This window comes from Grampus griseus (genome assembly GCF_964374135.1).
Source record: "Grampus griseus genome assembly, chromosome: 1".
In the NCBI taxonomy this organism is placed as follows: Eukaryota; Metazoa; Chordata; class Mammalia; order Artiodactyla; family Delphinidae; genus Grampus; species Grampus griseus.
The window spans coordinates 6,564,497-6,592,134 of NC_139017.1; the positions used below are offsets into that span (position 1 = coordinate 6,564,497).

At 38.5% G+C, this 27,638-nt stretch overlaps 1 long non-coding RNA gene across 1 annotated transcript; it reads right to left on the minus strand.

Moving 5' to 3' along the window:
• LOC309833153 lies at positions 1-27,418 on the minus strand. Its single transcript, XR_014297727.1, has 3 exons — positions 27,315-27,418; positions 26,994-27,117; positions 1-129 (listed from the first exon to the last, which is right to left on the minus strand). It is a non-coding gene; the product is annotated as an uncharacterized lncRNA (long non-coding RNA).
• Between the last annotated feature and the right edge of the window lie 220 nt (positions 27,419-27,638).

Here is a 27,638-nt window from a genome sequence, read left to right on the forward strand (position 1 = left end):
CTCTCACTGATTGATACTACGTGGGGCCAGGAGGTCTCTGGTGGTCCAATGTCCTGAACTCGGCTCTGCCACCTTGGAGTCACAGGCCTGACACCAGGCCAGAGCATCAAGACCCTATCAGCCAAACAGCTTGAAGAAAAAGGGGAAAAAAAAGAAAGATAAATTTACTAAATAAATAAATAATAACTTTAAAAAATTAAAATAAAAAATTTTAAAAAAAGAGAGCAACCATACCAATAAACAAATCCCCCAATGGTTACAAGCACTAAAAATAAACTAAGATAAACATAAATATCGGAATCAAATCAGTCACAGACAGCAAACCCCAAGTCTACAGTTGCTTCCAAAGTTCACTGCCTCAATTTTGGGACGATTTGTTGTCTATTCAGGTATTCCAGAGATGCAGGGTACGTCAAGTTGATTGTGGGGATTTAATCTGCTGCTCCTGAGGCTGCTGGGAGAGATTTCCCTTTCTCTTCTTTGTTCTCACAGCTCCCGGGGTTCTGCTTTGGTTTTGGCCCCATGTTGGCTTGTAGGTTGCCTGAGGGTGTTTGTTCCCTGTCCAGACAGGACGGGGTTAAAGCAGTGGCTGATTAGGGGTAATCTTGCTCACTCAGGCTGTGGGGAGGGAGGGGTATGGTAGGCATAATTGGAATACAGGGTGAGCCTGCAACGGCAGAGGCCGGTGTGATGTTGCACCAGCCTGAGGTGCGCCGTGCGTTCTCCCGGGGAAGTTGTCCCTGGATCATGGGACCCTGGCAGTGGCGGGCTGCACAGGCTCCCAGGGAGGTGTGGATAGTGACCTGTGCTTGCACACAGGATTCTTGGTGGCTGCAGCAGAAGCCTGAACGTTTCATGCCTGTCTCTGTGGTCCGCACTGATAGCCGCGGCTCGCGCCCGTCTCTGGAGCTCCTTTAGGTGGTGCTCTGTCTTCTGTGGGCACACAGGGAAGGAATCCCCTCTCCTCGTGCACCCTGAAACAATGGTCTCTTGCCTTTTCGGCAGGTCCAGAGTTTTACCCCGACTCCCTCCCAGCTAGCTGTGGCACACTAACCCCCTTTAGGCTGTGTTCACGCAGCCAACTGCAGCCCTCTCCTTGGGATCTGACCTCCGAAGCCCAAGCCTCACCTCCCAGCCCCACCCACCCCAGCAGGTGAGCATCTCAGGCTGGTGAGTGCTAGTCAGCACCAATCCTCTGTGAGGGAATCTCTCTGCTTTGCCCTCTGCACCCCTGTTGCTGCACTCTCCTCTGTGGCTCTGAAGCTTCCCGCCTGCCACCCGCAGTCTCCACCAGTGAAGGGGCCTCCTAGTGTGTGGAAACCTTTCCTCCTTCACAGCTCCCTCCCAGAGGTGCAGGTCCCATCCCTATCCTTTTGTCTCTGTTTATTCTTTTTTCTTTTGCCCTACCCAGGTATGTGCTGATTTTCTTGCTTTTTGGGAAGTCTGAGGTCTTCTGCCAGCGTTCAGTAGGTGTTCTGTAGAAGTGGTTCCACATGTAGATGTATTTTTGATGTATTTGTGGGGAGGAAGGTGATCTCCATGTCTTACTCCTCTGCCATCTTGAAGGTCCCCCTAAGGCTTCATTATTTGTGGAAAAGACTTTTAAGACTTGTATTTGTTCTTGATAAATCCCTAAGGAAGCTATGAATTAGAATTTGGCTGAGGGAGCCTTTCCAGTGGTTTGAATTTAAAAAGGCCACTTTTAAATTCTTTTAAACTTTTCAGGTTCTACCTGATTGAGCTGATTAGGCTCAGTCTCAGTTCCTTGTGAGCTGAATTGACATTTCTGATTTGAAGAGATTTGTAAGACAAAGACAGTAGCTTTCAATTCCCCAAAGAACTGGTCTGTCACCTAAATGACATTAAGAATTGATTTGCCCAACTATATTTTCTTTAATTTGATTTTCTGAATGAGTGAGAAGATTTCTAGCTAAACTGAAATTTATGAGTTCTGTGTTCCAGAATTGCAGGGCTTAATTTATCATGCCTTCAGAAGCTTCCATAAGCAGTCAACAAAGCCCCTCTGAATGCACAGATTAGACCCAGAGCAAAAGCTCTGTTACTATTTTTATTAGCCCCTGAATATTAGTCCCCAGTTTTACTTTATATTGTACAGGCTCAGGTAACCATAGTGGTTTCCTTTAGAATGTTTATTTAATGTTTCCTGAGGGGTAGATTCCTATGCTCTCTCTTATAATACCAAGCAGGGGAGGTGTTCCCCAGTGAAACATGTCTATCCCACAATATAGTTAAGCTCTTTGTAACCATCTTATATAAAGCTCATTTAAATATACCAATTTTTGTAAACTCTCATCTCAGTTATATATCTTTTAGTTTCCATTATGTTGACTAGAAAGAAAAAAATCACAATGTGAGAGTTGTGAGTTAAGTTTTATTTCAGGCAGAATGAGGACTATAGCCCAGGAGAGAGCATCTCAGGTGGCTCTGAGGAACTGCTCCTGGGCTATAGTCCTCATTTTGCTCCAAATAAAACTTATCTCACTGGCTTCCCTGGTGGCGCAGTGGTTGAGAGTCCGCCTGCCGATGCAGGGGACACGGGTTCATGGCCCGGTCCAGGAAGACCCCACATGCTGTGGAGCGGCTGAGCCCATGAGCCATGGCTGCTGAGCCTGGTGTCCGGAGCCTGTGCTGCGCAACGGGAGAGGCCACGACAGTGAGAGGCCCGCGTGTCGCAAAAAAAAAAACAACCTTATCTCACAACTCTCACATTGTGCTTTTTTTTTTTCAGTCGGCACTTTTGGCAACCAACAAAAGCGACCCAGAGCTGACTACTCTCCTTCACCTTAACTCTACAAGAACTGGAGCCTTGGTACCAGCAGAGGCCTCTTGAGCCCATCTAACTCCTCAGAGAGTTCAGACAGATTTGAGTGAGTCTCTCCTGGTTCTTGGATCTCCCAAATTGGTTGATGATCCTGAGTTTTATTTGGAGGTCTATAACAAGTACTTGGCCCCCCCAGTGGAGAGATACTGGGGTTTGTTCAGTTGAAAGAGACTAAGTGGTCTGGGCTGAGTGGTTAGGTAAGAGACTGGTCTGACACTTTTCCTTAATTTGGCTTCCCTTATAGAACTTGTTGGGATAAAAGTGAAGTTATTACAGGAGAACTTTGCTACAAAGTAAAGGGACAAGACGACTCCTGGTCAGTTACAGCTTTCTCAGCCAACTGAGAAGGTTACAGGAGTGGTGGAGGTGGAGTCCTTATACTGTACAGTGGTCTCATAGGGCAACCCACTCATTAATTAGAAGACTTGCTCATCTGAGGTCACGTATAAGAATTGGTCATTCAGTGATCCAAACACCCACAGTGGTCTTAGACCACCAAAGGGAACACTAAGCCATGTAAGAAAGCTGAAATGACTCTAGGGGGATGTCTAGAGGAGTTAAGCTCACAACAGCACACTGGCCCAACACATAATTTCATCAGTAAATTTTATCCCTGACTAATTCAACTTTAAAATGGAAAATAGAGCCTTCCAAACAGAAATGAGGGGCCTCAGAAAACCAGCCTCCAACTAACACTGCAGCCAGGTTCATGTACATACAAAACTTAGAAGTACTTACCTATTTGGGAATTAAAGGAAAATTTTGCCCTATGGCCAAAATGGGCTCTTTTATTACATATGCAGTTAAGGAAAGCTGGTTTGAAAAACAAACAGCATATTTTTAGAATCCTGACCCTGAGGGAACAAGTCCTTCTAGGAGAACTTGCTTTTCTCTCCCTGTGCCTCCAGACCAGGGTTCTCAGGAACACTTTATCTAGACCATCTCTAATTCCTGAGACTGAGAAAAAACGTGGAAAGACAACTTTTAAAATTCAACTTATTCCAACTCTTATTTATAAACTAGTGAGTTTTATATTGTAGCACCCGATTATTGACTATGATTTAAAATGAAGCTATGAGATCTCTGGTAGTATCTGTCTATATGTCTGTGCATTTTATATGTATGTATCTTTACCTTTGGATAGTATTACCAAAATTCATATATAAATGGGCTCTACTTGATTGGATTAAAGGAAATTAAATGCTTATATAAATTTCTCAGAAACAAAAGGAAATTGGCCAGGATGAATTTCAGATTCACAGGAACTGGGAAATATTGAGTATTAAATCAATATCTGGTATTAAATTTGAAGTTTGTTGATTTAATTAATATAGAGATGTCTTTAGAGTCATCAACATTAAGTATAATAACTTTGTAAAAGAGGTCAAATAAGATCTTCTTATATCTGTTGCAAATTGGTCAGCAAGAAAAATAACAGTATGAATTTTTTTTATTATTAAATTAAATACAAATGAGATAAGAGCTTTTGGTGAGCTCTTTGGGAATAATTGTTTTAGGAAAGTCTACTTAAAAATTAATCTCTCCAGATATTTGGTTACTTGAAATTTTAGAGTTGTGCTAAACTAAGTTAAAAGATGGAAGTTTATTGAACAGCTGGGTCATTCCCAAATAAAACAAGATAGTAAAACATTAATTACTGAATATAGGCTTCTTTTTACAGAGAAACAAAAGATATTTAAGAGTATTGATAAATACCTTTGTTGTGACTGAGATATTTTCTATAAGAAAGCACATGTTTTTAGAAATTATTATGGGTGTTTGTCAATCTACAGAATGCTAATGTAAAAGTTTATAATTGCTTCTTAATTTTCACTAGAAATTAAGATTTTTAAGAGTTGAGAATTCTAATTTAAATATGTAAATAAAGCTACTAGAAATAATGAAGGAAACATTTCAGTGTATAATAGGAAGGCAGGATGTGTGTTTTCAGTAAAAGAAGGTATGATGAATGGAATTGCATTTTCTTAAAAGAAAATAATTTTGGCTTAGAGCTCGCTGTTTATGGATGGAAAAAATAAGAGACAAACTTATACAGATACAGAAAGGGATGGAAGGTTTGTGGAAAAGGAACTTGAGAAAAGAGTTTGTGGATATCAATGTTTAGAATAAGTTTAATTGAGTAAATGACTTTATATACATATATACACATATACATATATAAACATATATTTATACATTTACATATATATTCTTTTTCAGATTCTTTCCCATTATCAGTTATTAGAAGATACTGAATATATATATAGTTTCCTGTGCTATACAGTAGGTCCTTGCTGTTTATCTATTTTCTATATAGTAGGGTGTATCTGTTAATCCAAAATTCCTAATGTATACCTCACACCCACTTTCCCCTTTAGTAACCATATTTGTTTTCTATGTCTTTGCATCTGTTTTGTAAATGAGTTCATTTGTATCATTTTTTTAGATTCCACATATAAGTGATACATATGATATTTCTCTTTTACTGTCTGACTTACTTCACTTTGCTATAATAATCACTAGGTACAACCATGTTGCTGCAAATGGCATTATTTCATTCCTTATTATGGCTGAGTTATATACACACACACACATATGCACATACATACATACACACCACAGCTTCTTTATTCATTCATCTGTTAATAGACTCTTAGGTTGCCTCCATGTTTGGCTATTGTAAATAGTGCTGCTATGAACATTGAGGGGCATGTATCTTTTCAAATTAGTTTTTGTCTTTTCTGGATATACACCCAGAAGTGGGATTACTAGATCATATGGGAACACTATTTTTAGAGGTTTTAAAGGAGGGTCCCCTTTTCTCCACACCCTCTCCAGCATTTATTATTTTTAGACATTTTGATGATGGCCATACTGACCAGTGTGAGGTAATACTTAACTGTAGTTTTGATTGGCATTTCTCTACTAATTAGCAATATGGAGCACCTTTTCATGTACATGTTGCCATCTGCATATCCTCTTTGGAGAAATGTCTATTTCTTCTGCCCATTGTTTTTGTTTGTTTTTAAATGACCTGTATGAGGTATTTGTATATTTTGGAAATTAAGCCATTGTTGGTTGCATCATTTGCAAATATTTTCTCTGTGTCAGTAGGTTTTCTTTATGTTTTGTTCGTGGTTTCCTTTGCAGTACAAAATCTTTTAAGTTTGACTAGGTCCCAGTTGTTCATTTTTATTTCCATTACTCTAGGAGATGGATCCAAAAAGATATTGCTGTGATTTATGTCAAAGAGTATTCTGCTTATGTTTTCCTCAAGGAGTTTTATAGTATCTGGTCTTATATTTATTTTTTTAATCCATTTTGAGTTTACTTTTATGTATGGTGTTAGAGAATGATCTAATTTCTTTCCGTCCTGTTTTCCCAGCACCACGTATTGAAGACACTGTCTTTTCTCCATTGTATATTCTTCCCTCCTTTGTTGTAGATTAATGACCTATAAGTATGTGGGTTTATTCTGGGTTTTCTATCCTGGCCATTAACCTATGTGTCTGCTTTTGTGCCAGTACTATACTGTTTTGCTTCCTGTGGCTTTGTAGTATAGTCTGAAGTCAGGGAGCCTGAGTCTTCCAGCTCTGTTTTTCTTTCTCAAGATCAATTTGGCTATCCGGGGTCTTTTGTGTTTCCATACAAATTTAAAAATTTTTGATCCAGTTCTGTGAAAAATGCCATTGGTTAATTTGATAGGAATTGCATTGAATCTGTAGATTGCCTTGGGTAGTATGGTCATGTTAACAATATGGATTCTTCTAATCCCCAAACACCATATATCTTTCCATACATTTGTGTCATCTTCAATTTCTTTAAGTGTTTTATAGTGTTGGTAGTACAGGTTTTTTGCCTCCTTAGGTAGGTTTATTCCTAGGTATTTTATTCTTTTTCATACAGTGGTAAATGGGATTTTTCCCTAAATTTCTCTTTCTGATAGTTCATTGTTAGTGTATAGAAATGCAACAGATTTCTGTACATCAATATTGTATCCTGCAACTTTACTGAATTCATTGATGAGCTCTAGCTAGTTTTCTGGTGGCATCTTTAGGATTTTCTATATATAGTATCATGTCATCTGCAAACAGTGACAGTTTTACTTCTTCTTTTCCAATTGGATTCCTTTCATTTCCTTTTCTTCACTGCTTGCTGTGGCTTGGACTTCCAAAACTATGTTGAATCAAAGTGGCAAGAGTGGACATCCTTGTCTTGTTCCTGGTCTTAGAGAAAATGCTTTCAACTTTTCACTGCTGAGTATGATGTTAGCAGTGTTTTTGTCATATATCACCTTTAATATGTTGAGGTGTGTTCCCTCTATGCCCACTTTCTGGTGAGTTTTTATCATCATAAATGGGTGTTGAATTTTGTCAAAAGATTTTTCTGCATCTATTAGAAATGCAGAAATGATCATATGGTTTTTATTCTTCAATTTTTCAATGTGGTGTGGCACACTGATTGATTTGTGGGTATTGAAAAATCCTTGCATCCCTGGGATAAATCACACTTGACCACAGTGTGTGACCCTTTTAAAGTATTGTTGGATTCAGTTTGCTAGTATTTTGTTGAGTTTTGCATCAATGTTCATCAGTGATATATTAGTCTGTAATTTTCATTTCTTGAGGATCTCTGTCTGGTTTTGGTCTCAGGATGATGGTGACCTCATAGAATGAGTTTGGCAGTGTTCCTTCCTTTACAATTGTTTTGGAATAGTTTCAGAAAGATAGGTGTTAACTCTTCTCTAAATGTTTGATAGAATTTGCCTGTGAAGCCATCTGGTCCTGGACTTTTGTTTGTTGCAGATTTTTAAATCACAGTTTCAATTTCAGTACTTGTGATTGGTCTGTTCATATTTTCTATTTCTTCCTGGTTCTGTCTTGGGAGATTGTACCTTTCTCAGAATTTGTCCATTTCTTCTAGGTTGTCCATTTTATTGGCATATATTTGCTCATAGTAGTCTCTTATAATCCTTTGTATATCTGTGGTGTCCATTGTAACTTCTTTTTCATTTCTAATTTTATTCATTTGAGCCCTCTCTCTTTTTCTTCTTGATGAAGTCTGGCTAAAGGTTTTATGAATTTTATTTTTTCAAAGATCCAGCTTTTAGTTTCATTGATCTTTTCTATTGCTTTCTTTTTCATCTATATTTCATTTGTTTCTGCTCTGAACTTTGGTTTCCTTCCTTCAAATAACTTTGGGCTTTGTTTATTCTTCTTAGTTGCTTTAGGCATAAGCTTAGGTTGTTTATTTGAGATTTTGCTTGATTCCTGAGTTAAGCTTTTCTTGCTGTAATCTTCCCTCTTAGACCTGCTTTTGCTGCATCCCATATGTTTTGAATCATCATGTTCTCGTGTTCATTTGTCTCTCGGTATTTTTGATTTCCTCTTTGATTTTCCTCAGAGAGGAAATCCATTGGTTGTTTAGTAGCACATTTTCTCATCTCCATGTGTTTGTGCTTTTTGCAGTTTGGGGTTTTTTGTAGTTGATTTCTAGTTTCATAGCATTGTGGTTGCAAAAGATGCTTGATATTATTTCAATTTTCTTAAATCTACTGAGGCTTGTGTTGTGGCCAATCATTTGATCTATCCTGGAGAATGTTCCATGTGCACTTGAAAACAATGTGTCTGCTACTTTCAGTTGGAATGCTCTATAAATATCAATTAAGTCCATTTGGTCTACTATGTTATTAAAGACCTGTGTTTCCTTACTGATTTTCTGTCTGGATGATCTGACCATTGATGTAAGTGGGGTGTTAAAGTCCCCTACTATTACTGTGTTACTGTTGATTTCTCTTTTTATTGCTGTTAATACTTGCCTTATATATTGAGGTGCTCCTATGTTGGGTGCTTATATATTTACACTTGTTAAATCTTCTTCTTGGATTGACCCTTTGATCATTAGGTAGTGTCCTTCTTTGTCTCTTCTAACAGTTTTTAAAGTTTATTTTGTCTGATATGTGTATTGCTACTCCAGCTTTCTCTTAATTTCTTATTGCATAGAATACCTTTCTCCTCTCCCTTAAATCTGTATGTTTGCCTAGATCTGAAGTGAGTCTCTTGTAGGCAGCATATATATGGCTCTTGTTTTTGTATCCATTCAGTTAGCTTGTGTTTTTTGGTTGAAGCATTTAGTCCCTTAACATTTAAGGTAATTAGTTCTATGTATATCCTTATTACTATTTTGTTAATTGTTTTGGATTTGTTTTTATAGGTTTTTTTCGGTTTCTTCTTTTGTTCACTCTCTTGTGATTTGATGACTATAGTGTTATGTTTGGATTCCTTTTTCTTTTTTATTTGTGTATCAGAGATTTTTGGTTAGATTTTTGGTGTGCAGTTTCCATGAGGTTTTTGTATGCGTGTGTGTGTATGATTGTTCTAAGCTGCTGACCTCTTAATTCTAAATGCATTTGGAATACTCTCCTCCTGTCACAATTACTATTTTTGATATCATATTTTACATCTAAATTTTTGTTTCCCTTAACTGCTTATGGTGATTACAGTTGTTTTTACTAATTTTGTCTTTTAACCTCCCTACTAGCTTTGTATGTGGATGATTCCCTACCTTTACTGTATGTTTGCCGTTTCAGGTGAGTTTTTCATTCCATAATTTTCTTGTTTCTAGTTGTGGCCTTTTCTTTTTCACCTAGAGAAGTTCCTTTAACATTTATTGTAAAGCTTGTTTAGTGGTGATGAACTCTTTTAGCTTTTGCTTGTCTACAAAGCATTTGCTCTCTCCATCAAATCTAGAGACTTGCTAGGTAGAGTATCCTTGGTTGTAGGTTTTTCCCTTTCAACACTTTAAACATATCATGTCACTCCCTTCTGGCCTGCAGAATTTCTGCTCTAAAATCAGCTGATCTCATTATGGGAATCCTCTTGTATGTTATTTGTTGTTTTTCCCTTACTGCTTTTAGTATTCTCTCTTTATTTTTTCTTATTTGGTTTACAGTGTGTCTTGGTGTCTTCCTATTTGGTTTAATCCTGTATTGGACTCTATGCACTTCCTGGACTTGGGTGACTGTTTCCTCTCTCAGGTTAGGGGAGTTTTCAGTGGTTATCTCTTCAGGTATTTTTTCAGGCTCTTTCTCTTTCCCTTTTCCTTCTGGAACCCCTACAATATGAATATTAGTGTGATTGACCTTTTACCAGAGGTCTCTTAAACTGTCCTGTTTGTTTTCTTTTTTTTCCTGTTCATCAGCCATGATTTCCACTACTCTGTCTTCCAGCTCACTGATCCATTATTCTGAATCATTTAGTCTACTATTGATTTCCTCTAGTGTATTTTTCATTTCAGTTATTGTATTCTTCATCCATGTTTGGTTGTTCTTTATATTTTCTAACTCTTTTTTAAAAACTTCTAACTTTTCATTCTGTGCATCCATTCTCCTCCTGAGTTCTTTGATCATCTTTACAATCATTACTCTGAACTCTTTCTTGGGTAGATTACCTATCTATCTCCACTTCACTTAGTTCTTCTTCTGGGGTTTTATCTTGTGCCTTTGTCTGGAATATATTCCTCTGCTGCCTCATTTTGTCTAATTTGCTTTTAGTATTTTTATGTATGTTAGGTTAGTTACATTTCTTGACCTTGGAGAAGTGGCCCACTCTAGGAAGTATCTTATGAGTCCCTGCCATGCACTTACCCTTTTGTTACCCATGCTAAATGCACTAGTGGTTTCTCCTAAGAGGGCTGCGTGGGTCTTTCTGTGGTGGTAGGATGACTATGTGGGCAGTCTGTTAGGCTTGTTTGGCCTCTAGTCTGGTTGGTTGCCATTTCCTATCCTCTGTGGATGATGCTGTTTAATGGGGCCTGGTTATGATGTGGCTGTTTGCAAAATCCTAGGGGGCCTCAGGGCTAGTGCTGGCTCACTGTGGGTGTAGTCAGGGTTCCAAAATACTGGGGCTGTTGCCCACCAACTAGCAGGTGAAGCCAGATCCTGGGGTTAGTGCCAGACTACTGGAAGGCAGAGCTGGTTCCTGGAGTCTGGCTACAGAGCCCAGGGATCCCAGAACTCATTTCACATTGTTGTTGGGGCAGGGAGATTGTTCACAGACATTGTTGGGTATGGGGTCTGAGGTGTCCTGAAGGTTGCTTTGGCCTGCTAGTGGGCAGGGCCAGGGCCCAGCTGGTCCTAGGATAGGGTCTGGGCTGCATTCCTGGATCACAGTCTTCTTGCTTCTGGTATCTACCCCCTGGTGGTTGAGGCTGGTCTAGACGCTTTTTCAGGCTTCCTGGAAGGAGGGGCTGGTGCCTGTCCACTGGTGTGTAGAGTTGGGTCTTGGCTCTCTAGGGGGCTGAATGTCTAAGGGCACGTTCAGAGGCAGCTGTGTGCTCTTTAGTCTTTAGGCAGCCTGTCTGCTGATGGGTGGTGCTGTATCCCCACCCACTTAATTGTTTGGCCCGAGGCATCCCAGCCCTGGTGCCTGTAGGCTGGTGGGTGGTGCCAGGTGTTGGTTCTAATGAGCCAATATTGTCTGTCAGCTGCCAGCAGCAGTAGTGTTCACGTGACTGAATGTTCTCCAATATACCTGTCACCAATGTCTCTCTCCCCAGGCTGAGCTGCAGCTGTCCCCCACCTCTTCGGGAGACTCTCGAAGATCAGCAGTTAGGTCTGGCCCAGGCTCCTATCAAATTACTGCTTTTGCCTTGGGTCCCAGTACATGTGAGATTTTGTGTGCACCCTTTATTAATGAAGTCTCTATTTCTCCCAGTCCTTTGGGACTCCTGCTGTTAAGCCCCACTGGCCTTCAAAGCCAAATGCTCTGGGGGCTCATGTTCCCAGTGCCAGATACTGGGGCTGGAGAGACTGATAATGGGGCTCAGAACTCTCACTCCTATGGGAGAACTTCTGCAATATATTCTCTAGTTTGTTGGTTGCCCATCTGGGGAGTATGGGATTTGATTATATCACAATTCTCCCCCTCCTACCCATCTTGTTGTGGTTCCTTCTTTGTGTCTTTTGTTGTACAAGATTTTTTCCAGTAGGTTACTGTCTTTTTCCCTGATGGTTGTTCTGCAGATACTTGTGATTTTGGTGTGCTTGTGAGAGGAGATGACCTCAGGGTCTTTCTGCTTTGTCATTGTGGCCGCTCTCCTGGAGTAAAGAAATTTTTAAGGTAGCTGGTGCAAACTTGAATTGGGTTTTAATCTTTGTTAAGAGGACAAAGCCTTGTTAGATTGTTAATCTGCTTCTAATAACTGTACAGTTTCTTTACCTTTAATCAGTAATCTGCTATAACTTTCCATATTTGACTCTAAAACTTTTTGTCACTTTGATTAAGTGAATAAATATTGTTTCACAGTGATCTATGATATTTGACCAAGTCTTTTAAACCTTCTTTATATTTTTTTGACAAACTTCCCAAATCAAATTATAATGAAGTTCCTTTGACCCCTAGCTAACTTTGGGATGCTTCAAAGGACCCCTGAAACATCCCAAGGAGAGATATTAAGCTAATTAGGTTCATTTGGTGTGTTAAATTCCATGGGAAGTATTGTCAAATGAGTAGTAAATCTTCTTAGTTTATGTTGTATGGGTAAATGGTTGTTAATATTGGCATTCTAGTAATTATATGGCATTCCCTCAAATCTAGTATGTCCTGGTAAAATGTTATCAGTCATAATTCTAGTTATTATCTTTTAGTCACAGAAATAACCAAACTTCTTTGTCAGTTTCATTATAATCAGGTTTTTTTATCATGCCTTCTTAGGTCTTTTGCCAGTCATGGTCAGTTATGGTTTTACTCTGAGGACTTTTTCCAAGTACAGGTTTCTGATTAATTTCAGATCATACTGCTGAACTGGGTAAAAAAGAAGTCTTATGGGAAGGCTAATGGCTTCATAAAATTGTTTAAAAAAAGGATTAGTGACACAGGACTGAGTGAACTGGTGAATATGGGTATAATTTATGGTTTCTCTCTGAAACATTACTAGCTTTTAATCTGTGTTTTCCAGATTTAAGAAGACTCTTCCCCTCAAGCTAATTATGACTCACAGCAATTTGGTAAGTTACACCTTTGTAAGCAGAATTGAAACATTTATCTTTTCTCTCTACCTGATCCCTCCAGAGATTGGAAACTCTTAGGTTCCTAACAGCTTTACCAGATAAATTAGGAAGGTCACCTCCTAACGGATGCAGGACTGAAGGTATTCTGGGGACTTTGAAAAAGGGAGGAATTCACCTAAATCTGTAAGATGAAATCTGTGACAAGCCTTTGGCATGGCTTTCCTGGCCTTGAGAGGCCTTTAAAATTTCGATCTGAGATTGCTTATAAAAGTCCCAGTGAAGCAAATTTTAAAAGAGCCTATGATCAGTTACACTTATATACATCATCATGCCAAGTTTATTAAAACCAACAGATTAGTCTTAGTTTGTCTATATTTGGTAGAAATGAGGGTCATTTTAGAGAGAAAAAGATTGTTTCAGTGAATATTAAATTCTAGTTTTGTTATTGAAGTTGGTATTCCCTAAGACTCACTTCCCAGACAGCTCCTTGCTTTTATGTTATTGTAAATTTAATTGAATTATTAACATGACGCTTTAAGTTTGTTTCTGAAGTTTATCTCAGTAACTTATTTTTGGATGAAGATCAGACACCCCGTGACCTGCAACCACATGATTATGCATACTGGAGAAGCCATAATTTAAAGAACCATCTCCAACCTATATGGAAGGACCCTTATCAGGTACTCTTAACTAGCTCATGCAATGTAAAACTGAAGAGAATTGATGCATGGATTAATATTTCCAGTTAGAAAGGGCCCCTGCATTGGACTGGCCTATAGAGAGGAGAGCTGACCTCAAAATCACCTTAAGACAATGTTCAAATAAGGAGAATCTATCAGACCAGGATGAGAAGAAAACAACATGTGAAGTAGACAGCTGATCCAAAATGCCAGACCAGGTCTGTATACCATTTACTTTGACAACTGCTCACAGTTTTGCTCATGAACCAAATGTACTTCACAGTCTTATGCAGAATCCAATTGTTAGGATTATGGTCAATTATCTATATATCCAGTACTTCTGGGTTACCTTGGTGGATTTCTCCACTCCAACGCTCTAACTGGATGGCCCTTAGGAAATTATTCTAGAAGAAATTATAATTCTCTTCAGGCCACTAGTGATATTACTAGTTGGGATACCCTCACCTCACCAATTACTAAGTGAGGCAGAAAAATGGGTAAGTGAGCTGGAAGACAGAATGGTGGAAATCACTGGGGCAGAACAGAAAAAGGAATGAAAAGAAATGAGGACAGTCTAAGAGACATCTGGAACAATATTAAACACAACATTTGCATTATAGGGGTTCCAGAAGGAGAACAGAGAGAGAAAAGACCTGAGAAAATATTTGAAGAGATGATAGCTGAAAACTTCCCCAACATGGGAAAGGAAACAGTCACCCAAGTCCAGGAATCCCAGAGTCCCAAGCAGGATAAACATGAGGAGGAACACAATGAGACGCATAGTAATCAAACTTACAAAGGTTAAAGATAGAGAAAATATTAAAAGCAACAAGGGAAAAGCAATAAAAAACATAAAAGGGAATTCCCATACAATTACCAGCTGGTTTCTCAGCAGAAATTCTGCATGCCAGAAGAGAGTGGCACAATCTATTTAAAGTGATGAAAAGGAAGAACCTACAACCAAGAATACTCGACCCAGCAAACTGTCATTCAGATTTAACAGAGAAATCAAAAACTTTACAGACAAGCAAAAGGTAAGAGAATTCAGCACCACCAGACCAGCTTTTTCTAACAAATGCTAAAGGAACTTCTCTATGCAGAAAAGAAAAGGCCACAACTAGAAGCAAGAAAATTATGAATGAAAAGCTCGCTGGTAAAGGCAAACCTACACTAAAGGTAGCAAATTTCCACACAAATATGATATCAAAATCAGCAATCATGAGGTGAGTACAAATGCAGGATATTGGAAATGTGTTTGAAATGAAAAGACAAGCAACTTAAAACAATCTTGTTTATATATAGACTGTTATATCAAAACCTCATGGTCACCACAAATCAAAAATGTACAATAGATATACACACACACACAAAAGGAATCCAAATACAACATTAATCATTAAATCACAGGTTAAGAGAAGAAGAAAGGGGAGAATTAAAAAGACGTACAAAGAGTCCATCTGCCGATGCAAGGGACACAGGTTCGTGCCCCAGTCTGGGAAGATCCCACATGCCGTGGAGCGGCTGGGCCCATGAGTCATGGCCACTGAGCCTGTGCGTCCGGAGCCTGTGCTCCACAACGAGAGAGGCCACAACAGTGAGAGGCCCGCATACCGCAAAAATAAAACAAATACAGAACAATTAACAAAATGGCAATAAGAACGTACCTATCAATCATTAGATTAAACATAAATGGTTTAAATGCTCCAACCAAAAGACATGGACTGGATGAATACAAAAACAAGACCCATATATATGCTGTCTACAAAAGACCCACTTCAGATCTAGAGACACATACAGACTGAAAGTGAAGAGATGGAAAAAGGTATTCCATGCAAATGTAAATCAAAAGAAAGCTGGAGTAGCAGTATCATATCAGACAAAATAAACTTTAAAGACTGTTACAAGAGACAAGGAAGGACACTACATTATGATTAAGAGATCAATCCAAGAAGAAGATGTAACAACTGTAAATATATATGAACCCAACATAGGAGTACCTCAGTATATAAGACAAAAACTAACAGCCATAAAAGGAGAAACTAACAGTAACACAATATTAGTGGCAGACTTTCCAGACAAAAAATCAATAATGAAACACAGGCCTTAAAAGACATATTAGACCGGACGTACTTAATTGATATTTATTGAGCGTTCCATTCAAAAGCAACAGAATACACATTCTGCCCAAGTGCACATGGTATATTCTCCAGGATTGATCACATGCTGGACCACAAAGTGAGCCTTGGTAAATTTAAGAAAATTGAAATCATATAGCATTGTGGTGAGAAAAGATGCTTGATAAAATTAGAAATCAACTACAAGAAAAAAAAGTGTAAAAACCAAAAACATGTGGACGATAAACAATATGCTACTAAACAATCCATGGATCACTGAAGAAATCAAAGAGGAAATTTAAAAATACCTAGAGACAAATGAAAATGAAAACATGGTGATCCAAAACGTATGGGACACAGCAAAAGCAGTCTTAAGAGTGAAGTTTATAGAAATACAAGGAAAAAAAAATACTAAGGAAAAAAAATACTCAATCTAACCTTACACCTAACACAACTAGAGAAAGAAGAACAAACAAAACCCAGTTAGTAGAAGGAAAGAAATCATAAATTTCAGAGCAGAAATACATGAAATAGAGACAAGAAAACAATAGAAAAGATCAATGAAACTAAAAGTTTGTCCTTTGAAAAGATAAACAAAACTGATAAACTTTAGCCAGACTCATCAAGAAAGAAAGGGAGAGGGCTCAAATCAATAAAATTAGAAATGAAAAAGGAGAAGTTACAATGGACACCACAGAAATACAAAGGATCATAAGAGACTACTACAAGCAATAAAATGGACAACCCAGAAGAAATGGACAAGTTTTAGAAAAGTACGAGTTCCCAAGACTGAACTAGGAAGAAATAGAAAATAATAACAGACCAAACACAAGTACTGAAATTGCAACAGTGATTTAAAAACTCCCAAAAAAAAAAAGTCCAGAAACAGATGACCTCACAGGCAAATTCTGTGAAACATTTAGAGAAGAGTTAACACCTATCCTTCTGAAACTATTACAAAAAATTGCAAAGGAAGGAACATGCCCAAGCTCATTCTATGAGGTCACCATCACCTTGATACCAAAACCAGACAAAGATGCCACAAAAAAGAGAGAAAATTATAGGCCAATGTCACTGATGAAAATAGATGTAAAAATCCTAAACAAAATACTAACAAGTTAAATCCAACAGCATGTTAAATAGGTTATACACCGTGAATAACTGGGATTTATCCCACGGATGCAAGAATTTTTCAATATCTGCAAATCCATCAGTGTGATACATCACATTAACAAATTGAAGAATAAAAACCATATGAGCATTACAATAGATGCAGAAAAAGCTTTTGACAAAATTCAACACCCATTTATGATAAAAACTCTCCAGAAAACGGGCATAAAGGGAACATACATCAACACAATAAAGGCCATATATGACAAACCTTCAGCTAACATCATACTCAATGGTGAAAAGCTGAATGCATTTCCTCTAAGATCAGGAACAAGACAAGGATATCCACTGTCACCACTTTGATTCAATGTCATTTTGGAAGTCCTTCTCTCAGCAATCAGAGAAGAAAAATAAATAAATAAAAGGAATCCAAAATGGAAAAGTAGAAGTAAAACTGTCCCTGTTTGCAGGTGACATGATACTATATGTAGAAAATGCTAAATATGCCACCAGAAAACTACTAGAGCTCATCAATGAATTCAGTAAAGCTGCAGGATACAAAATTGATGTACAGAATCTGTTGTTTTCCTATACAGTAATAATGAAACATAAGAAAGAGAAATTAAAGAAATAATCTCATTTACTATCACATCAAAAAGAATAAAATACCTAGGAATAAACCTACCTAAGGAGACAAAACACCTGCATTCTGAAAACTAGAAGACACTGAGCAAAGAACGTGAAGATGATACAAACAGAAGGAAAGATATACAATGTTCTTGGATTGGAAAAATCAATATTGTGAAAATGACTATACCATCCAAAGCAATCTACAGATTGAATGCAATCCCTATCAAATTACCAATGGCAGTTTTTGCAGAACTAAACCAAAATTTTACAATTTTTATGCAAACACAAAAGACCATGAATAGCCAAAGCAATTTGAGAAAGAAGAACGGAGCTAGAGGAATCAGGGTCCCTAACTTCAGACTATACTACAAAGCTACAGTAATCAAAACAGTATGGTACTGGCACAAAAAAAGAAATATAGATCAATGGAACAGGATAGAAAAGTACAGGGAGGAGCTTCAAGATGGCGGAAGAGTAAGACGTGGAGATAACCTTCCTCCCCACAAATACATCAGAAATACATCTACATGTGGAACAACTCCTACAGAACACCTAATGAATGCTGGCAGAAAACCTTAGACCTCCCAAAAGGCAAGAAACTCCCCACATACCTGCATAGGGCAAAAGAAAAAGGAAAGAGACAAAAGAACAGGGACAGGACCTGCACCTCTGGGAGGGAGCTATGAAGGAGGAAAGGCTTCCACACACTAGGAAGCCCCTTTGCAGGCAGACTGCGGGTGGCGGAGGTGGGAAGCTTCAGAGCCACAGAGGGTAGTGCAGCAACAGGGGTGCAGAGGGCAAAGCACAGAGATTCCCGTATGGACATTCACCAGCCTGAGAAGCTTGTCTGCTCACCCACCAGGGTGGGAGGGGGCTGGGAGCTGAGACTCAGGCTTCAGAGGCCAGATACCAGGGAGAGGACTGGGGTTACCTGCGTGAACACAGCCTGAAGGGGGTGAATGTGCCACAGCTAGCTGGGAGGGAGTCTGGGAAAAAGCAAGAGACTTTTTCTTCCCTCTTTGTTTCCTGGTGCGCAAGGAGAGAGGATTAAGAGCACCGCTTAAAGGAGCTCCAGAGAGGTCCGGCTATCAGCGCGGACCCCAGAGACTGGCATGAGATGCTAAGGCTGCTGCTGCTGCCACCAAGAAGCCTCTGTAAAAGCACAGGTCACTATCCACACCTCTCCTCCTGGGAACCTGTGCAGCCCACCACTGCCAGGGTCCCGTGGTCCAGGGACAACTTCCCCGGGAGAACACGCATCACCCTCAGGCTGATGCAACATCACACCAGCCTCTGCCACGGCAGGCTTGCTCCGCATCCCATACTCTTCCCTGCCCCTGGCCTGTGTGAGCCAGAGCCCCTGAATCAGCTGCTCCTTTAACCCCATCCTGTCTGAGTGAAGAACAGATGCCCCCAAGCGACCTACACACAAAGGTGGAGCCAAATCCAAAGCTGAAGGGAACAAAGCTGTGTGAACAAAGAAGAGAAAGGGAAATCTCTCCCAGCAGACTCAGGAGCAGCAGATTAAATCTCCACAATCAACTAGATGTACCCTGCATCTGTGGAATACCTGAATAGACAACGAATCATCCCAAATTGAGGAGGTGGACTTTGGGAGCAATGATATATATTTTTTCCCCCTCTTTCTCTTTTTGAGTGTGTATGTGTATGATTCTGTGTGTGATTTTGTCTGTATAGTTTTGCTTTTACCACTTGTCCTAGGGTTCTGTCTGTCCATTTTTTTTTTTTTTTAGTATACTTTTTAGCGCTTCTTATCATTAGTGGATTTCTTTTCTGGTTTGGTTGCTTTCTTTCTTTTTGTTTTATTACTTAAAATTTATTCTTAATAATTATTTTTAAATTTCAATAACTTTATTTCATTTTATCCTTTTCCTTCTTTCTTTTTTTCCCCCTTTTATTGTGAGCCATGTGGATGACAGGCTCCTGGTACTCTGGCCAGGTGTCAGGGCTGTGCCTCTGAGGAGGAAGAGCCAAGGTCAGGACACTGGTCCACCAGAGGCCTCCCAGCTCCACGTAATATCAAATGGTGAAAATCTCCCAGAGATCTCCACAAACGCCAACTCAACTACCAGCAAGCTACAGTGCTGAACACCCTATGACAAACAACTAGCAAGACAGGAGCACAACCCCACCCATTAGCAGAGGGACTGCCTAAAATCATAATAAGGTTACAGACACCCCAAAACACACCACCAGACATGGACCTGCCCAAAAGAAAGACAAGATCCAGCCTCATCCACCAGAACACAGGCACTAGTCCCCTCCACTAGGAAACCTACACCACCCACTGAACCAGCCTTAGCCACTGGGGGCAAACACCAAAAACAATGGAAACTACGAATCTGTAAACTGTGAAAAGGAGACCACAAACACAGTAAGTTAAGCAAAATGAGAAGACAGAAACCACCCAGCTGATGAAAGAGCAAGGTGAAAACCCACCAGACCTAACAAATGAGGAGGAAATAGGCAGTCTACCTGAAAAAGGATTCAGAATAATGATAGTAAAGATGATCCAAAATCTTGGAAATAGAATGGTGAAAATATAAGATATGTTTAACATGGACCTAGAAGAACTAAAGAGCAAACAAACAATGAGGAAAAACAAAATAAATGAAATTAAAAATTCTCTAGAAGGGATCAACAGCAGAATAACTGAAGCAAAAGAACGGATAAGTGACCTCGAAGATAAAATAGTGGAAATAATGACTGCAGAGCAGAATAAAGAAAAAAGAATGAAAAGAATTGAGGACAGTCTCAGAGACCTCTGGGAAAACATTAAACACACCAACATTCGAATTATAGGAGTCTCAGAAGATGAAGAGAAAAAGAAAGGGACTGAGAAAATATTTGAGGTGATTATAGTTGTAAACTTCCCTAATATGGGAAAGGAAATAGTTAATCAAGTCCAAGAAGCACAGAGAGTCCCATACAGGATAAATCGAAGGAGAAACATGCCAAGACACATATTAATCAAACTATCAAACATTAAATACAAAGAAAAAATATTAAAAACAGCAAGGTAAAACCAAGATAACATGTAAGGGAATCCCCATAAGGTTAATAGCTGATCTTTCAGTGGAAACTCTCCAAGCCAGAAAGGAGTGGCAGGACATACCTAAAGTGATGAAAGTGAACAACCTACAACCAAGATTCCTCTACCTATCAAGAATCTCATTGAAATTTGACAGAGAAATTAAAACCTTTACAGACAAGCAAGAGCTAAGAGAATTCAGCACCACCAAACCAGCTTTACAACAAATGCTAAAGGAACTTCTCTAGGCAGAAAACACAAGAGAAGGAAAAGGCCTACAATAACATACCCTAAACAATTGAGAAAATGGGAATAGGAACATACATATTGATAATTACCATAAATGTAAATGGATTAAATGTTCCAACCAAAAGACACAGACTGGTTGAATGGATACAAAAACAAGACCCGTATATATGCCGTCTACAAGAGACCCACTTAAGACCTAGGGACACATACAGACTGAAAGTGAGGGGAGGGAAAAAGATATTTCATGCACATGGAAATCAAAAGAAAGCTGGAGGAGCAATTCTCATATCAGACAAAATAGACTTTACAACAAAGACTATTACAAGAGACAAAGAAGGACACTACGTAATGATCAAGGGATCAATTCAAGAAGAAGATATAACAATTGTAAATATTTATGCACCCAACATAGGAGCACCTCAATACATAAGGCAAATACTAACAGCCATAAAAGGGGAAATCAACAGTAACACAATCATAGGAGGGGACTTTAACACCCCACTTTCACCAATGGACGGATCATCCAAAATGAAAATGCGGAAACACAAGCTTTAAATGATGCATTAAACAAGATAGACTTAATTGATATTTATAGGACATTCCATCCAAAAACAACAGAATACACATTCTTCTCAAGTGCTCATGGAACATTCTCTATCTTGGATCACAAATCAAGCCTTGGTAAATTTCAGAAAATTGAAATCGTATCAAATATCTTTTCTGACCACAACGCTATAAGCCTGGATATCAATTACAGGAAAAAATCTGTAAGAAATACAAACACATGGAGTCTAAACAATACACTACTTAATAACCAAGAGATCACTGAAGAAATCAAAGAGGAAATCAAAAAATACCTAGAAGCAAATGACAATGAAAACACGACAACCCAAAACCTATGAGATGCAGCAAAAGCAGTTCTAAGGGGGAAGTTTATAGCAACACAGTCCTACCTTAAGAAACAAGAAACATCTCAAATAAACAACCTAACCTTACACATAAAGCAGTTAGAGAAAGAAGAACAAGAAACCCCAGTTAGCAGAAGGAAACAAATCATAAATATCAGATGAGAAATAAATGAAAGAGAAATGAAAGAAATGATAGCAAAGATCAATAAAACTAAAAGCTGGTTCTTTGAGACGATAAACAAAATTGATAAACCATTAGCCAGACTCATCAAGAAAAAAATGGAGAAGACTCAAATCAATAGAATTAGAATGAAAAAGGAGAAGTAACAACTGACACTGCAGAAATACTAAAGATCATGAGAGATTACTACAAGCAACTCTATGCCAATAAAATGGAATACCTGGAAGAAATGGACAAATTCTTAGAAATGCACAACCTTCTGAAACTGAACCAGGAAGAAATAGAAAATATGAACAGACCAATCACAAGCCCAGGAACAGATGGCTTCACAGGCGAATTTTATCAAACATTTAGAGAAGAGCTAACACAGATCCTTCTCAAACTCTTCCAAAATATAGCAGAGGGAGGAACACTCCCAAAATCATTCTACAAGGCCACCATCATCCTGATATCAAAACCAGAAAAAGATGTCACAAAAAAGAAAAGTACAGGCCAATATCACTGATGAACACAGATGCAAAAATCCTCAACAAAATACTAGCAAACAGAATCCAACAGCACATTAAAAGGATCATACACCATGAACAAGTGGGGTTTATCCCAGGAATGCAAGGATTCTTCAATATATGCAAATCAATCAATGTGATACACCATATTAAAAAACTGAAGGAAAAAAAATATGATCATTTCAATAGATGCATAGAAAGCTTTCAACAAAATTCAACACCCATATGATAAAAACCCTGCAGAAAGTAGGCATAGAGGGAACTTTCCTCAACATAATAAAGGCCATATATGATAAGCCCACAGGCAACATCATCCTCAGTGGTGAAAAACTGAAACCATTTCCACTAAGGTCAGGAACAAGACAAGGTTGCCCACTCTCACCACTGTTATTCAGCATAGTTTTGGAAGTTTTAGCCACAGAAATCAGAGAAGAAAAAGAAATAAAAGGAATACAAATCAAAAGAAGAAGTAAAGCTGTCACCAGTTGCAGATGACATGATACTATACATAGAGAATCCTAAAGATGCTACCAGAAAACTACTAGAGCTAATCAATGAATTTGGTAAAGTAGCAGGATACAAAATTTATGCACAGAAATCCCTTGTATTCCTATACACTAATGATGAAAAATCTGAAAGAGAAATTAAGGAGACACTCCATTTAGCATTGCAACAAAAAGGATAAAATACCTAGGAATAAACCTACTTAAGGAGACAAAAGCCCTGTATGCAGAAAACTATAATACACTGATGAAAGAAATTAAAGATGATACAAAGAGATGGAGAGATATACCATGTTCTTGGACTGGAAGATTCAACATTGTGAAAATGACTCTACTACCCAAAGCAATCTACAGATTCAATGCAATCCCTATCAAACTACCAAGAGCATTTTTCACACAACTAGAACAAAAAATTTTCACAATATGTATGGAAACACAAAAAACCCCGAATAGCCTAAGCAATCTTGAGAAAGAAAAATGGAGCTGGAGGAGTCAGGCTCCCTGACTTTATACTACAAAGCTACAGTAATCAAGACAGTATGGTACTGGCACAGAAACAGAGAAATATAGATCAATGGAACAGAATAGGAAGCCCAGAGATAAACCCACGCATGTATGGTCACCTTATCTTTGATAAAGGAGGCAAGAATATACAGTGGAGAAAAGACAGCCTCTTCAATTAGTGGTGCTGGGAAAACTGGACACCTTCATGTAAAAGAATGAAATTAGAACACTCCCTAACACCATACACAAAAATAAACTCAAAATGGATTAAAGACCTAAATGTAAGGCCAGATACTATCAAACTCTTAGAGGAAAAGACAGGCAGAACACTCTATGACATAAATCATAACAAGATACTTTTTGACCCACCTCATAGAGAAATGGAAATAAAAACAAAAATAAACAAATGGGACCTAATGGAAAAAGCTTTTGCACAGCAATGGAAATGATAAACAGGACAAAAAGACAACCCTCAGAGTGAGAGAAAATATTTGCAAATGAAGCAACTGACAAAGGATTAATCCCCAAAATTTACAAGCAGCTCATTCAGCTCAATATCAAAAAACCAAACAACCCAATCCAAAAATGGGCAGAAGACCTAAATAGACATTTCTCCAAAGAAGATATACAGATGACCAACAAACACATGAAAGACTGCTCAAGATCATTAATCATTAGGGAAATGCAAATCAAAACTACAATGAGATATCATCTCATACCAATTAGAATGGCCATTATCAAAAAAAAGTACAAACAGTAAGTGCTGGAGAGGGTGTCAAGAAAAAGGAACTCTCTTGCACTGCTGGTGGGAATGTAAATTGATACAGCCACTATGGAGAACAGTATGGAGGTTCCTTAAAAACTAAAAATAGAGCTACCATACGACCCAGCAATCCCACTACTGGGCATATACCCTGAGAAAACCATAATTCAAAAAGAGTCATGTACCACAAGGTTCACTGCTGCTCTATTTACAATAGCCAGGACATGGAAGCAACCTAAGTGTCCATCAACAGATGAATGGATAAAGAAGATGTGGTACATATATACAATGGAATATTACTAGGCCTACAAAGAAACGAAATTGAGTTATTTGTAGTGAGGTGGATGGACCTGGAGTCTGTCATACAGAGTGAAGTAAGTCAGAAGAAAAAAACAAATACTGTATGCTAACACATATATATGGAATCTAAAAAACTAAAACAAAAACAAAATGGTCATGAAGAACCTAGGGGCAAGACGGGAATAAAGACACAGACCTACTAGAGGATGGACTTGAGGATACGGGGAGGGGGAAGGGTAATCTAGGATAAAGTGAGAGAGTGGCATGGATATACATACACTACCAAATGTAAAATAGATAGCTAGTGGGAAGCAGCCGCATAACACAGGGAGATCAGCCCGGTTCTTTGTGAACACCTAGACGGGTGGGATAGGGCAGGTGGGAGGGAGGGAGACACAAGAGGGAAGAGATATGGGGATATATGCATATGTATAGCTGATTCACTTTGTTATAAAGCAGAAACTAACACACCATTGTAAAGCAATTATACTCCAGTAAAGATGTTAAAAAAAAGAATAGTCCAGCAATAAACCCAGGCGCCTATGGTCAATTTTGGTCAATTTATCTACCACAAAGGAGGCAAGAGTATACAATGGAGAAAAGACAGTCTCTTCAATACGTGCTGCTGGGAAAACTGGACAGCTACATGTAAAAGAATGAAATTAGAACATTCTCTAACACCACACACACAAAATAAACTCAAAATGGATTAAAGACCTAAATATAAGTCCTGATACTATAAAACCCTTATAGGAAAACATAGAACACTCTTTGACATAAATCACAGGAATGTCTTTTTTGATTCATCTCCTAGAGTAATGGAAATATAAACAAAAATAAACAAATGGGACCTAATTGAACTCAAAAGGTTTTGTACAGCAAAGGAAACCATAAACAAAATGAAAAGACAACCTACGGAATGTAAGAAAATTTTTGCAAATGATGAGAATGACAAGGATTAATCTCCAAAATACATAAACAGGTCATGCAGCTCAATATCAAAAAACCAATTCCTGGCAGTATCAGTGTGCTTGTAAAAGAAAAATCAAAAACAGAGAGGTTGTTTTACATAGTAATAATCGCCTTCCGGAATGGAATCCGTGCTGTATCAGTGAGAGGAGCTAGTGACAAAGTCAAAGCAGAAAATTAGATGGGTCTTTTCAGAAAGCATAAATAAAGAGCCTCCTATCCTGTGGCAGAAGCTCCTCTAGATCATGATAGATTCCAAATCAAGAATCTAGGAATGTGGAAAGATTTAATTACAAGGCCCTGAACATGGACTGTCCCAAACCCTTGCATCCCACAGTGAACTCTGATTTCTGGGTTGCTTTGAAAACCCCGTATTCCTTTTGCCAGCTTATATTTGGGGAGCCTGTTTGTTGGCTATTCTTTTCTTCGACTCTGTGTCAGTTAAGTCTCTAGCATGTGTTTCTTTACCTACCATCCAGTTTTGTTTAAAACACAAAACTCTAGCGAGTCTTGAGAAAAAGTCTTACTTGGTTACTAGTAATGTGTTTTTATTTATTCAGGATAGTTTTGTGCTAAGAACAGTGTTAGATTTAAAAACTAGAGGTTTAATTCCTCTTTTTTGTGTTGATTTCATTATTGAAAATAAATAGAACTTTGTAAAAACAAAAACAAAACAACCCAATCAAAAAATGGGCAGAAGACCTAAATAGACATTTCTCCAAAGAAGACATACAGATGGCTAACAGGCACATGAAAAGATGCTCAACATCGCTAATTATTAGAGAAATGCAAATCAAAACTACAGTGAGGTATCACCTCACACCAGTCAGAATGGCCATCATCAAAAATCTACAAACAATAAATGCTGAGGGTGTGGAGAAAAGGGAACCCTCCTGCACTGTTGGTGGGAATGTAAATTGATACAGCCACTGTGGAGAACAGTATGGAGGTTCCCTAAAAAACTAAAAATAGAGCTACCATATGATCCAGCAATCCCACTCCTGGCTGTATATCCAGAGGAAACTATGGTTGGAAAGGATACATACACCCCAGTGTTCATTGTAGCACTATTTACAGTAGTCAAGACATGGAAGCCACCTAAATGTCCATTGACAGATGAATGGACAAAGAAGATGTGGTACATATATACCACGGAATATTACTCAGCCATAAAAAGAATGAAATAATTCCATTTGCAGCAACATGGATGGACCTGGAGATCATCATACTAAGTGAAGTGAGTCAGAGAATGACAAATATGTGATATAGCTTATATGTGGAATCTAAAAAAAATGATACAGATGAATTTATTTACAAAACAGAAACAGACTCACAGACTTAGTGAATGAACCTATGGTTACCAGTGGGGAAGGGTATAGGGGAGGGATAAATTGGAAGTTTGGGATTGACATATACATATTACTATATTTAAAATAGATAACCAACAAGTACCTATTGTTTAGCACAGGAAACGCTACTCAGTATTCTGTAATAACCTAAATGGGGAAAGAACTTGAAAAAGAATAGATACATGTATATGTATAACTGAATCACTTTGCTGTACACCTAAAACTAACACAACATTTTAAGTCAAGTATACCCCAATAAAATTGTTAAAAACCTCAGGGTAATCAACCAATGATCAGGAGATCTGAGAACCAGGAGAGACTCACCCAAATTCATCTGGACTTCTGAGGAGGAAAGGCCTCTGCCAGTACCAACGCTCCAGTTCCTTGTAGAGTTCAGGTGAAGGATAGGAGTCTGCTTTGGGCCCCTTCATTGTTTTCAAACTGTAGACTGAAAAAAAAATGTACAACCTCTAAAAGTTGAGAATTATGTTTTATTTGGCAGACAAAACTGAGGACTTCAGCCTAGAAGACAGCCTCTCAGACAGCTCTGAGGGACTGCTTCAAAGAGATTAGGGAGGAGCCAGGATACGTAAGGATTTTTGCAACAGAAACCAGGTAGTCAGAACATCAAAAGATTACTGTTACCAAATTCCCTGGTGGTCCAGTGGTTAGGACTCCACGATCTCGTTGCTGAGGGAGCAGGTTCAGTCCCTGGTCAGGGAACTAAGATCCCACAGGCTGCAGGGCACTGCCAAAAAAAAAAAAAAATTATTGTTAAAGAAAACCAGAGGTCTCTAGTTAATGAATTTAGCACTTTTCTATGTATGGGACAATTCAAGAGTCTGGGTTCATTGAAATCATTCCTTTGATATGCACCTTAGCTGTCTGGGGCCAGTATCCTGTTCTTTACCATCCTGTATCCCTTAAGGGTGTACAGTTTGGGGTGGCTGCAATGTTTGAGGGCTTGGC